Source organism: Sminthopsis crassicaudata, chromosome 2 (genome assembly GCF_048593235.1).
Source record: "Sminthopsis crassicaudata isolate SCR6 chromosome 2, ASM4859323v1, whole genome shotgun sequence".
NCBI lineage: Eukaryota > Metazoa > Chordata > Mammalia > Dasyuromorphia > Dasyuridae > Sminthopsis > Sminthopsis crassicaudata.
The window spans coordinates 337,814,353-337,829,615 of NC_133618.1; positions in this window are offsets into that span (position 1 = coordinate 337,814,353).

Below are 15,263 nucleotides of genomic sequence, written 5' to 3' on the forward strand. Positions count from 1 at the left end.
GCTTAGAAAATATAACTTACATTCTATAACACTATGTAACTTCAGTTTGGGGACTGTTTTGTTTTGTTTTTCGGGAGAAATTCGTGCTAACAAGTGAAGCCTGTTAGATTAGCATGTGAGCTTCTTGAGAGCAGTGACTGGTTCTCGTGTTCTCTCTCTCTCTCTCTCTCTCTCTCTCTCTCTCTCTCTCTCTCTCTCTCTCTCTCTTTTTTTTTTTTTTTTTTTTCCGGTCTCCCCAGCCCTTAGGACAGGGTACATAGCAGGTACACAATAAATTAATTGAAATTATAATATTATACTATTCTTCTATTATGTCTATGTAAAACCAGTATAATTAGTATATAATAACTATATAAAAGCCAGTAAAACCTGAAGATGTGCAAATGATAGATATATGGAAGAAAAATGTAGAATTGCAAATTTCAAATAAGAAAATTACTACTATGTACCAAAATACAGTGCTAAGAGCTAGGGAGACAGGTCTTGCACCAAAGAGTTCACAAAATAATCTACAAATTTCACATATTTAAAAATGTATCCCTTTGCAAATTATTTTGATAAACTATGGCATTTATAAATACATAAAGTATAAAAAAAAAAACAAACCTGTAATACACTTTAATGCATTGTACTCAGCGCTGGGAATACAAAACCAAAAATTTGTTTTTTGCTTTTGTTTTTTTATTTTTTTATTTTGTAATTATAACATTTTTTGACAGTACATATGCATAGGTAATTTTTTACAACACTATCCCTAGTACTCCCTTCTGTTCCGAATTTTCCCCTCCTTCCCTCCACCCTCTCCCCTAGATGGCAGGCATTCCCATACATATTAAGTATGTTATAGTATATCCTAGGTACAATATATATGTGCAGAACCGAATTTTGTTGTTGTTATTGTTGTTGTTGTTGTTGTTGTTGTTGTTGTTGTTGTTGTTGTTGTTGTTGTTGTTGTTGCTGCAAAGGAAGAATTTGATTTGGAAGGTAAAAATAACCTGGGAAGAAAAACAAAAACAGTTTACACTCATTTCCCAGTGTTCCTTCTCTGGGTGTAGCTGATTCTGTCCATGATTGATCAATTGAAACTGGATTAGATCTTCTCTATGTTGAAGATATCCACTTCCATCAGAATACATCCTCATACAGTATTATTGAAGTGTATAATGATCTCCTAGTTCTGCTCTTTTCACTTAGCATCAGTTCATGTAAGTCTCTCCAATTCTCTCTGTATTCATCCTGCTGGTCATTTCTTACAGAACAATAATATTCCATAACCTTCATATACCATAATTTACCCAATCATTCTCCAATTGATGGGCATCCATTCATTTTCCAGTTTCTAGCCACTACAAAAAGGGCTGCCACAAACATTTTGGCACACACAGGTCCCTTTCCCTTCTTTAGTATTTCCTTGGGATATATAGCACTGCTGGATCAAAGGGTATGCATAGTTTGATAACTTTTTGGGCATAATTCCAGATTGCTCTCCAGAATGGCCAAATTCTTTCACAGCTCTACCAACAATGCATCAGTGTCCCAGTTTTCCCACAGCCCCTCCAACATTCATCATTATTTTTTCCTGTCATCTTAGCCAATCTGACAGGTGTATAGTGGTATCTCAGAGTTGTCTTAATTTGCATTTCTCAGGCTTGGAGAGACTTGCATGAACTGATGCTGAGTGAAATTAGCAGAACCAAAATATCACTATACACTTCAACAACAATACTGTATGAAGATGTATTCTGATGGAAGTAGATATCTTCAACATAAAAAAGACCCAACTCACTTCCAGTTGATCAATGAGGGACAGAAACAACTACACCCAGAGAAGGAACACTGGGAATTGAATGTAAAATATTAGCACTACTGTCTATCTACCCAGATTACTTCTACCTTCAGAATCCAATACTTAACGTGCAACAAGAAAATTGGATTTACACACATGTATTATATCTAGGTTATACTGTAACACATGTAAAATGTATGAGATTGCCTGTCATCTAGGGGAGGGAGTAGAGGGAAGGAGGGGAAAATCTGGAAAAATGAATACAAGGGATAATGTTATAAAAAAATTACTCATGCATATGTACTGTCAAAAAATGTATAATTATAAAATTAATAAAAGAAAAAAAAGGAAGGAAACATGAAAAAAAATTGCATTTCTCTGATCAGTAGTGATTTGAAACACTTTCATATGAGTGGATATAGTTTCAATTTCATCATCTGAAAATTGTCTGTTCATATTCTTTGACCATTTATCAATTGTAGAATGGCTTGATTTCTTATAAATTAGAGTCAATTCTCTATATATTTTTGAGATGAGGCCTTTATCCCTTTAACTGTGAAAATGTTTTCCCAATTTGTTACTTTTCTTCTAATCTGGTTTGTATTAGTTTTGTTTGTACAAAAGCTTTTTAATTTGATGTAATCAAAATTTTCTATTTTGTGATCAATAATGATCTCTAGTTCTCCTTTGGTCACAAATTCCTTCCTCCTCCACAAATCTGAGAGGTAAACTATCCTCTGTTCCTCTAATTTATTTATGATCTCATTCTTTATGCCTAAATCATGGACCCATTTTGATCTTATCTTAGTATGTGGCATTAAGTGTGGGTCCATATCTAGTTTCTGCCATACTAATTTCCAGTTTTCCCAGCAGTTTTTATCAAATAATGAATTCTTATCCCAAAAGTTGGGATCTTTGGGTTTGTCAAACACTAGATTGCTGTTTTTATTCACTATCTTGTCCTGTGAACCTAACCTATTCCACTGATCAACTAGTCTATTTCTTAGCCAATGCTAAATGGCAAAACCAAAAATTTGAAAGAAAAAACAGTTCTATTGGGAAAAATAGTATGCGTATTATGTGTGTGTGATTATATGTAGAACCACACCGTTTATATGAAAAATACATACAAAATAATTGTAAGAAGTATACTAGTAATTGAAGGGATTGGGTTAACCTTCTATCTTACATGCCACTTTAGTGAGCAGAACTGAGGGAAGAGTAGATGGAAAGTTTTATTCAAAGAATAGGAAGATGTTTAATGGCAGGCTCTCAAAAAATGTACTTACACTTATAAATTTAATCTGCATTATTAACATTTTCTCCAACACTTTCTTAAGTCTCAACAATCAACAAATTAATCTAACCCCTATTTATTTGTACCATTTGCAGATTTATGGGATGTAAATTTAATTTATTGGTTTTTGAAAGTCTGTTTAAACTGACTCCAACATACCTCAGACGGTACAAAAATGATAGTAAAGTGCAATAAAATCTGGAAAGGTAGGCTTGAGTCAGATTTTGAAAGGTTTTAAATGCTACAGGAGTTTGTACTTAATCCTAAAGGGAGCCAAGAGAGCTTCATATTTCTTTGGCGCCTGATTGAAGAGGGATTTGAAAAAGAGAATTGAGGCAGGAAAACCATTTACAATACTGTTGAGAGTTAATGAGGCCTTAGACTAAAATGGTAGTTTATATAACGACTATTAAAATATTAGCAAAATTTGCCAACTGGTTAAATATGAGGAGTTGAGTGAAAGGGAAGAATGAAGAATGATTTCTGGGGTTTCAAACTTATCTTCTAGAAGAAGGGAGGTGCTCTCTGTAGAAATGGGGAATTTAAGAAGAGAAGAGGATCAAAAAACTGATCCTATTCTAGATAAGTTCAGTTTCAGTTGCACAATAATCAATTTGGTAATTGGGACTGGATCTTAGGAGAGAGACGTAGACTGAATAGAACCCATGAGAGCTAATGATACTAAGAGAGTATAGAGAGAAAAGATGGCCTGGTAACATCCATTCATAGGGAGAAGGGTGTGACATCAGTTTCAATGCTGCAAGAGACTACGAGGTACCTAAAGCAGGTGGAAGGAGATCTAGAAGAAAACAATATAATCAAAATTCAGGGGAAAAGGATGTGGAGAGGACTGAAATGACAGAGAAATTGAGACAAGATGGAGATTAGAGAGAATTTTTAATATTTTATTAGTGTAGAGTTTGGACTGGGGGCAAAACAGGATCCATGGCCAAACAAGATTTATGTCTGACCCCCAGCTGGGTGGATGGAACTCTTGTCTCAAAGCATCCAACATTCTGCCCACAGCATTCTGTATTCTGCCCACAGAATTACCCTTAACCACCCTTCTGGGAAACCACACTGCCAGTGTTAGTGCTGGTTGGGAGAGTGAACCCAGAGAGAGTGTTATATTTCCCTTAAGATTTTTGATCTTTTATTTCTCCAAATGTTATTATTTTTATTGTTATAGCAAGTAACCTTTTGGTAGTCTAATTGGTATGGAACTAAATATATAAATTAATTTACGTACTATTATCATTTTTATCATTTTGGCATGGTTAAATGAGCAATGAATACTCTCATTATTTAGATATGCATTTTATACATAATTACTCTGATTTTATATATAATCACATATATAGTCAGTGTTGTCATTTGGAATGGAATTTCTTTCCAGTGGGGTTTTGTTGATAATATACAGAAAGGCTGGTGATTTTTAGAGATCTGATGATTATATTTCTTTTATTCACTAAAATTATAGTTTCTGTCAACTTTGAAAACAAATGACCAAAAAATCATAGATTATGCAACTGTTGTTAACTCTGAATATATCAATGAGCTCACAGACATTATCACGCCTACATTTAACTTTAAAAAATAAATTGAAAGAAATACAAAAGAAAACCAAAGAGTTAACAGTGATCATAAGTAAAAAACTATTCCATTGGAGGAAAGAAACTAGGCACAGGAGCCAGGGCCTCTGTAGGAAGAGACCCAATTTAGTAAAGCCAAAGTTTGATATATATAATAGCGGTTATATACTGAGCTATAACCATGGCATTTTGAGATAACAGCAATGAGATAAGTATGGTTCACAGCAGGTCTTTAAGGACATGGGGCTAGAGAGGAAACAAATCTGGGATTTTGCTATGGCAAAGTTTGTTTGAGAGTTGAGTGCAAAAGACTGTTATTATGCAAAATTCATGGCATAAGCTTGTTTGCTGGACATTAGCTCTGGAAAATATGGTGTCTTTTAATAGTAAAGAAAGGAGTTTATAAAAAAAAAAAAAGAGGCATGGTCTTGACATGGGGATCCTGACATTTCCCCCTTTTAGTCAGAGGGAAGAGTTTGTCAGTAAAAGAGAAATCAAGATGGCAAGAGAGGTCAAGAGGAGATGTTGAATTGAGGGACTTAATTCTTGGGCATAAGTTGGTGAATTTGGGGATGAAAGTGGCAAATCCAATAATTTGCTAATGCCTCCCCCTTACCAATGATGTAACAACATCTTTATCCCTCAAAGTAAATTTCTTGAAGGGACCTATCAGGGAAATGTGTCTGATCGATCATTGCAAAACTCTAATAGGGCAAAGAGACAAATTTACTCTAAGATTGAGTCATAAAATGAAATACATCTGCTTTATTCAATTCCCACCATAAACCACCTGCTGTACTAATCCCCTCCATTTATTTCCCCTATTTTGCTTTATAGGGAAGTGGGCAATCCATTCCCATTATAGGTTACTTATGAACAGATCTATAAAGTTTTTCATAAATTTAAAATCATAATCATAAACCCTTAATTAAAACATACTCAAAGCCTGAATTTCCATGATAAATTTGAGTCATTCATATGCATTTGTATATAATCCTTAGAAAAAAAAACAACTTAATCCTGTTGCTTTCTCAAAATTTACTACTTGCTATAATTAGAAAATTTTTACATTGCATTTTGTCTTATTACTTTGTCTAATCACTTCCCCCTTAGGAGGATATCATCCCTATATAATTTATTTGACTTTGGTATGGCCTACAATAGGATCTTCTTGACTCCATTGTGCTGTTTCCTTTCTGGAGAGGAAATTTGCCCACCTGGTTAATGCTGAGTGTTGCTTTTGATACTCTGAGTACATGATTGGCTATGAGATATGACTTATGCTTCTGCATTTAAAATACTAAAGAAAATTTCAGAAGATATCAATTTAGTTAATTGTATTTCCAAACTATCCCATATAAAAATCATTAATCTTATTACTATTGACATTTTAAACCTACATTAGAGTTGTCAGACATGGAACAATTACATTCAATTAAACAAATATGAATGTAGTGCTGTTAGCATAGTGACTGGCATTTAAATTTTTTTTTTTCCAGGAGTGGGCAAGACAATCAGGGTTAAGTAATACACAGCTAAGTTAAATGTTCAATTAATTTTTTAGTTGACTCTACTAAATCATCACATTATCCTCAAAAGCAGTGATTTTGCTTCTTCTTTGTCTATACTTATTTCTTCCTTTTCTTTTTCTTATAACTATAACTTATATTGTTATGCCACAGTTTCTCCCAATTGTCCTGCCTCAGTTTCCCTAAATTGCCTCAGTTCCTTGAATTGTTCTGCCTCAATCTTCCTGGTTGCCATCCCATTTCCTGACCATTAGGACTGAGGTTACTAGGGCCATAGAGATCTGGCATTCCAAAAGATAAAACTCCAAATGCCCTATCTCAGATACCTAATTAACATCCTCTAACTCTTATCTCTCCAGATTTCCTGCGTCTAGTTTGACTATCTCCTTTACTCCTAATTTGTAAAAATGTATGGTCCTACCCTGCCAACCTGTCAGAACCAGATTGATGGTCCCTTCTTGGAAATTTCCACTCTCAATGTTTGGACTTAATCCCCTGCCTTTGTCTTAGGGTCCTGATCTTGGAGCCACATATATATATTTCATTGAAATCTCACATTGCTTGCTGATGCTGATGCTGAATGTTTTCAGACATCAGCCCTGGGACCAAAATGGATCCTGTGGATTCTCCCTCTCAGAAATCCAAATAAAATATTAAAAATTAATATCTATCTTGCCTCAGTTTCTCCAGCATTACAGTATTTCTAGAATTTTATCAAACAATGGCAATGACAAAGGACTTATTTTGCCTCTGATTAAATTGGAAAAGCCTACACTATTTCTCTATTATAGATAACAGAATCTATATTAAGTAATAATACATTATTTATAGGTTTTTAAATCTTTTTCTCATAGTTTTATATTTTGTTAGAAACTTTTCCTACATAATTTAATGACTATATTTTAAAATTATTTTTTCTTATTCATACTCTAATGTGTTTATCATTTTCTTGATATTGAACCAATCCTGCCTTGCTGCCACAACCTGGTCTTAATATGTAATCTAATATGTTCTTGTACCTTCTTTGTTATAATTTTATTCAATATTTGTACATAAAATTCATTAATATTAGTCTTCAGTTTTTTTTTCCTGCTTTGTCCTTATTTGATTTAGGTTATCATGACCATATTTGGATCATAGAAGGAACTTAATGAGATTTTTCCCCCCGTATTTTTGCAAATAGTTATGATCTAGCACAAGGTTAATTTTAGTTAAAGTGCCATATAAAACTAAGAAAATTGTAAAATTTGCCTGATATGTGATACAATAGAGTTCAGACATGGCCTCAGACATTTATTAATTCCAACTTTTAAATTAATTAACTAGAATTTTTCTCTTACTTTTTAAGTATTTTGCTTCATGTTTGTAAAATTTAAAAGATGCTATAACATTTCTGCAGGAAAATTGGGGAAAAAAATCTTTACATTCAAGGGGTCTGATAAAGATTTCACTTCTAATGGTCAAAGGATATGAACAATTTTCTGATGAAGAAATTAAGACTATTTCTAGTCATATAAAAAAATGCTTTATATCACTATTAATCAGAGAAATGCAAATTAAACTCTAAGGTAACACTATACACCTAAAGATGACAGTAACAGATAATGATGTTGGAGGGGATGTGGGAAAACTGGGACACTAACACAACACATGGTTGTGAACCAATCCAGCCATTCTGGAGAGTAATTTGGAACTATTCCCAAAGGGCTATCAAACTGTGCATACCCTTTGATCCAGCAGTTTCTCTGCTGGTCTGTATCCCAAAGAAATCATAAAAAAGGAAAAGGAATCACATACACATGTTTATGATAGCACTTTCTGTAGTGCCAAGGAACTGGAAACTGAGTGAATATTCATCAGTAGGGGAATGGCTGAATAAGTTATAGTTTATGAATATTATGTAATATTGTTGTTCTATAAGAAACAATCAAAAGGATGATTTCAGAAAGATCTAAAGAGACTTAGATGAACTGATGCTAAATGAAGTGAGTAGAACCAAGAGAACATTGTACACAGCAACAAGAAGATTATGTGATGATCAATTCTGATGGATGTAGCTCCTGTCACTAATGAGGTGAATGAGGTAAATTTCAATAGACTTGTGATAGAGCCATCTGCATCAAAAGAAAGGACTATGGGGACTGAATGGGAATGAGAATAGTTTATTTCAAATTTTTTTGTTTGCTTACTTTTTGTTTTCTTTTTCATTTTTCCCCTTTTTGAGCTGATTTTTCTTGTGCAGCATGACAAATGTGGAAATATGTATAGAAGAATATTTAACATATATTAGATTACTTGCTGTCCAAGGTAGGGGGTGAGGAAAGGGAGGGAGAAAAATTTGGAACACAAGGTTTTACAAGGGTGAATGCTGTCTTAGAAGGGTGAAACTATCTTTGCATGTATTTTAAAAATAAAAAGGTATTATTTTTTAAAAAGTCATACTTAGGTCAAAAAACAAACAAATTTTTAAAAATCAATGAAGGAGACACCATAAGGCATGGCAATTCCCTCGAGAATTTGCTGTCATAAGGTAAGCAGCTCTTAATGAACCTTAGAGGCCATAAGGCAGGCTAAATTCCAAAAGGCATTAGGGTCCTAATATGAATTAACAGGAAATTAGGGTATAATTAGGTTCTTTTACAAGAGAGGAAAAACCTGGGTGGTTGACATAACTTGGCCTTCCGACTGGATACAGTAACTCTTAAATTTGCCAATGCAAGGAACTGAACTAGACTTTCAATCAGGGCCTAAATAAAGGCCTACTTAGGATAACAAAAAATTTAATTAAAATCAAAAGGTCAAGATGGTCAGTGCTTCTCCCTGCTAGCCATAGGATGTAGTTTGGTCTATTGAATGATTATTTAGGATCTCTTTTATCAGTGCCTACCTAGCTACAAAGACCCCATCAATTTGATATTGGTTATATATGTGAAGTTATGGAAATATTATCCATAATCTGAAAGAAAACAAAAAAAAATAAAGAAAAATTTTAAATTATGCTTTTAAAAATTTTCTGCAGAAAAATATATAACTGGGGGTAAACAAAGGTAGATTCCTACATGGCAAGTGATTGTGTTTATCCTTAACTCCTTTTTGTCTTTCTTAGAAAATTTTGTGGCTTTTAAGATTTATGTCCTTAGAATCACACAAAATATATATGTAACTCAGATAACCAGAAATTTTCCCTGATTTGCTTCAGTGGGTCCCCTCCCATTGATCTAGGCATGAAATTTCTTCTGATTTTCTAGAAAATGCATCTTCAACTCAAAGCTGATGGTCTTGCATTTTGGTATGAATTCACACTAAATGGTGATTTGAGACAGGAATACTAAGACAGAAGGAATACTGGAAAATGTGTGGCAGATAGGATGGGGAAGATTTCTGTCCCAGATCCTAGAGGTCAAGATAACTATGATTATGTAGCAATGAGAACATATGTTCTCAGACCTGATCGTTATCATGCCTACTTTGTTAGAGGAAGAAAAATTCCCTCTTCCTCATTTGTAAATCCAAGGGAGAGCCTATCTGAGTCCTACTCAACATGATCAAAAGACAGAGGTAGATGGAGAAAAATGAGAATTCTCCTACTCAGTGGACAACTCTTCCTGACTCAGTTGCAAATCATTTTTTATATAGGAGTTGCTAATCATTTGTATCTTTTAGCGAAGGATTATAACATAAATCCATCAGATCCAGATTGAACACAATGAATACATTGTGGCTGTCAGTGAGTCATGTCCATTCTTTGTGGCCCAGGGGATCATAACACACCAATGGTGCCTATTGGATTTTCTTGGAAAAGAAACTTTTCCATGGAATTAAGGTAAACAGAGGTTAAGTGACTTGACCTTATACAAAGCCTCAACTCTAATGATTTTTAAAGCAATTCATACTCACAAAGTCCCTCGAAGTCCCTCGAAGGCTGGTTACATATTCTCCTTCAGCATGGTAACCTATTCTCTGAGAATATTGGCTCAAGGATATATTGTGGTATTCCTCCATATAAATCACCAATTGTCTCTTCAATAGCAACTGAGAGCCAAGTAATATCTTGATATCATTGATATCATTACCATCCCACTATCAATTTAACTAGTTTATATCTTTTTTACATTAATTTCTAGTGTCAACACCCTGATGAAAGCCTTTATAATCTCATGCCTCTACTATTGCAATAGTTTTCTAGTTGGCTCCCTAACTCATCTTCCACTCTTGACCATCTTTCACTCAATTATCAAAGTGATTTTGTCTTTCTATCCACTTTCCACCATTCAATAATTCCAGTGGCTATTATCTCCAGGATTAAATATAAAATCCTCTGCTTGTGCTACTACTGGGCTTATATCCCAAAGAGATTTTAAAGAAGGGAAAGGGACCTGTATGTACAAGAATGTTTGTGGCAGCCCTCTTTGTAGTGGCCAGAAACTGGAAACTGAGTGGCTGCCCATCAATTGGAGAATGGCTGAATAAATTGTGGTGTATGAATATTATGGAATATTATTGTTCTGTAAGAAATGACCAACAAGATGATTTCAGAAAGGTCTGGAGAGACTTATATGAACTGATGCTGAGTGAAATGAGCAGGACCAGGAGATCATTATACACTTCAACAACAGTACTATATGATGATCAATTCTCATGGATGTGGCCCTCTTCAACAATGAGATGAACCAAATCATTTCCAATAGAGCAGTAATGAACTGAACCACCTACACCCAACGAAAGAACTCTGGGAGTTGACTATGAAACACTACATAGAATTCCCAATCCCCCTATTTTTGTTCGCCTACATTTTTTATTTCCTTCACAGGCTAATTGTACACAGTTTCAAAGTCCTATTCTTTTTGTACAGCAAAATAACTGTTTGGACATGTATACATATACTGTATTTAACTTATAGTTTAACATATTCAGCATGTATTGGTCAACCTGCCATCTGGGGGAAGGAGTGTGGGGAAGGAGGGGAAAAGTTGGAACAAAAGGTTTTGTAATTGTCAATGCTGAAAAATTACTTATGCATAAAATTTTTGTAAAAAAATAAAAATATATAGCATAGAAAAAATAAAATAATAAAAAATAAAAATAAAATCCTCTGCTTGTTTGTAAAGCTTTTTATAATTTTTTATAAATTCCTACCCTTTCACTTTTCTTATATGTTACTACTCCTCCATGTACTCTAGAATCCAGTGATACAAGTGTCTCTGCTGTTCCTCTTATATGCCATATATTTTTACTGGTTGCCTTCTCTGCTTGGCAGCTAAATGACATAGTAGACAGAGTGCTAGAATTTAAGTTAGAACAAATCTGAATTTAAATCCAGCCAAAGTTATTTCTTAGATATGTAACCTTGAAAAATCCAGAGTTGTGAAGATCAAATGAGGCAATATTTTAAAAATGTAATATAAATACTATTTCCCTCTCCCCCTCCTCATCTCTATCATCTAGCTTTACTGGCCTCCTTCAAGTCTCACTTAAATTCCCGGCTTCTATAAGTTTTTTCTTCTTCCTCTTAATGTTAGTTGTAAGGGTCCATTAGAGAGGTCAGACAAGCCCAATTGGGATGTAAGTAGGCCAATGGTCTCGAGGTCCCTGGATGTGAATGGATATGAATACATAGGGACTTCCTTCCTGGATGGGACCTTCAGCCACCATGGGAATCCTAAACTCTCTGAAATTGAGTCAGGAACGGGATGTAATCTCCATCATAAATTGACTTGTGCCTGTGACCTCATAGACCCTATATACTCTCAGAGGAGGAGGGACTTGACCTCTTTTCCATCTCTTTTGCACCTTTTTCACCTGGAGCTCGGCCTTGGGGAGAGATACTAAAATAGTGCAGGAGGTCATAGAGTGAGGTGTAAACCACTTGAATGAAGTGTAAGTGAATAAGGTCTAAGCTTGTCTGCCAAAACTCTCAGGTGCTCTGTTGTGCTCAAACTTCGTCCATATGAAATGGCGGCCAGAGGATTTCTGGAGACCTCAAAAAGAGGTAAGATTTATAATATTTACCAGAGTTTCTCTGATTAGACCTAGGAATTAGGATCGATTAGCAGTAGTTATGTGGAAGAATGGCACTTAACAGTATTTTCCCTCTTGGAATTATCTCCCTAATTTGGGGATTATTTCTAGTTTATTTTATATATATCTTGTTTGTACATATTGTTTTCATGGAATACTTCAATAAGGCTGTGTCTTCCTTGAGGTAGGAATTATTTCTGCTTTGTGTAAACAAACATCCCCAGAACTTTTTTTTTTTTTTTTTTTACACACTGCTAGGTGGTCCCGTGCCAGTGTCTCTCATGTGGTGCAATCAATTATAATGTTCTTGAGACCTTGATAGTGTCCTTGTATTGCATTTTTCTGACCACCATACAAGCAATTGCCCCAGTTTTGTTTTGTTTTTTGGGGGCAAGGCTACAGTAAACATTCGAACAATGTGGCCAACTCAAAGGAATTGCATTTCTTGCAGTAGAGTTTGAATGCTTAGCAGGTTAGTTTGAGAAAGGACATTAGTGTCTGGTATTGAAGAGGGAGGGAAATTACTTTGTTCCGTTTACTGAAGCTATGGTCCCTTTAAGATTATCACTCTTAAGAGATTGTGTCCCTTCTTAAATGAATTTAAATCTCAACTGTTTATGGGGGAAAATGATGGGGATTGAGGTCCCTTTAAGATTCCTTTCTGATTTCCCAACCCCCATGACTGAATATCCGGGCACAGCCTCCACCGGATCTGAGCTGGCTTGGGTTTTCTCAGCCCCCCCCATAAACAGTTTCTTCCTTATCTGAAAAGGCTGCCATCACAATCTTTTAGGTATAAAAGAGCCAAGCTGGAGCTCTCTCTTTGCAGGAGCCGTCCCCCCAACACATAGTATCCTTCTGGCCATGTAAGGGTTCCTGCCCGCCCAGCGGCCACCTCTGGCCCTGGCGTCTTTCTAACTTTACTTCCAGTTCCTACAATAAACCTTTTATTTATCCAAAAGAGAGAGAGACAGAGAGACAGAGAGACAGAGAGAGACAGAGAGAGAGAGATATTGTGTCTCTTTTTCTGATGTCAGAGATCAGGATCTCCCAGGCTCCAAGGAGTCCAGACAGAGCCCATCCTCCCTGGATAAGAGAAGCAATACTATTCAGGGGCAAATCAACTCCCATAGAAATTCTAAATTCTCATTCAATTGATGAATCCTGTTCTGATCAGTTCAAGCTGTCCCAGCCTCCACCAACATACCCAATATAACAGCTTCCTAGAGCTAAGCTGCTTCGAAGATGGCCCATGCACTTTGCCAGGACCCTTCTGAGAAAGCATTCTCAGTGTAAAATTCCATATTCCCAATAAAATTCCCAATAGATCTTTGCCTCTATAAAAGTCAGTCCATTAGCAAACTTTCTATCCAACAATAAACTTTCATTTTGCAATTAATAATTCGGGAATGAGTGAATTCTTTCACTCCTAAACCTGTGATGGATTAAAGGGGATATTAACAGCTCTCTTATTGTCACTAATCTCTTGACTACCAGGAATTGAGAGCATTCAAACCACATCAGTATGTTCTCCTGCCAAGTGATCTTCAGAATCTTCCTAAGACAATTTAAATGGAAGCAATTAAATTTCCTGGCATGGCTCTGGTTTCACAGGCATACAATAAAAGGTCAGGATAACAGCTCAGAAAACCTTCATTGTGGTAGTCAGTCTAATACCTTTCTGTTATGGGCCAGAACTCTGAACTTGAAACAAGGTACTAAGTGGAATTGATTAGACAAATGGTTATCTAGTTTAGCATGATGATTAATAGTTCTCTAAATTCCATATGATTTATTTAATCTTACAACAAATAATGGTTTCCTAGTGATATAATGATTGGTTTATACTCAGTGTAGAGCATATAAGCTGGAAGCCTCAATCAGATTCATTCAGACAGAGATACAGAGTTAGAGGCAGAGAAGACAAGAGAACTGGAGGCAGGAGCTTAAGCTCTCAGAACCAAGGAGAGAGAAATTTATTTCACCTTTGGTCAGGCTCCTGGGGGCAGGCTCTCCTTCATTTCTCCACTGAAACCAAGACTCAGGAAGACCTTTAAGAAAGCTAATCCAGGCCCCGGGAAAAGAGACAAGACTTTGAAAGAGACAATAAAGGATTTGGACTTTAACTCCTGGCTGCTCTTGTGGTGATTACTGAACTGAAAGGAAGGCTGCTTCAGAGACCCCAAGAAAATCGAACCAGAGAACAAGTACACCTTTCTTCTCCCACACTTTCCTTTGGAGACTCCCAAATACTGAACTAGCTCTGGTAATATATGTGTCAACCTTATTATCAATGTGGATATTTCTGCAAAGTATACAGCCAAGTTAAGCAATGCTTCTTAACTACTCAGAGGTAATGCAGTCATTACTGATAAAGACATAATCTTAGAGAGATAGATTGAACACTTCCATTGTTTTTTAAACAGACCATCAATTTCAAGCTAACCTTCTATCCACTGCACTATCTAGCACCTACCAGCTAGAAGGTACTTAATATTTATTCATTTAAAAAGTTTGTTAATTTATTCATTTAGTATCTTGTATGTAGTTAGTTCATCTGTGCCAGGTGACTTGTATTTATAAAGGCTGACAGTATTTTTCAACATTTCCTCATTGATCCTATATATCAATTCCCTGTTAAAACATTTTTCCTCCAGGAGAAGGATCTTCCTATTGACTGTCTCTCTGAAAATCCTTGAAAGAGAGCATCTCCTTGAACTCTTGCCTCTGTAAAAGATAAGCTCCAGGGAATCACAATAAATAAGTAGCTTCATTCTGTTATCCGAAAGAGACCTCCACCCCCCAACTGATAATACTTACTACTGATTGGCTCTCTATTGAGTTGAAGATTAGTCTAGGACTACTCATTCAATTGAAAAATCTCTATTCAAATCAAAGATTCCCCTCTGATTTCAACTCAAACTGTCCCTAGCCCTAGGCCAATATCTGCCCACAAAACAAAGTACTGTCACCAAACGTCTTTACAAAATCTCCTGAATAAATTAGGTTTTGTCCACTAAGAGAATTCTTTTCTTGGGGGG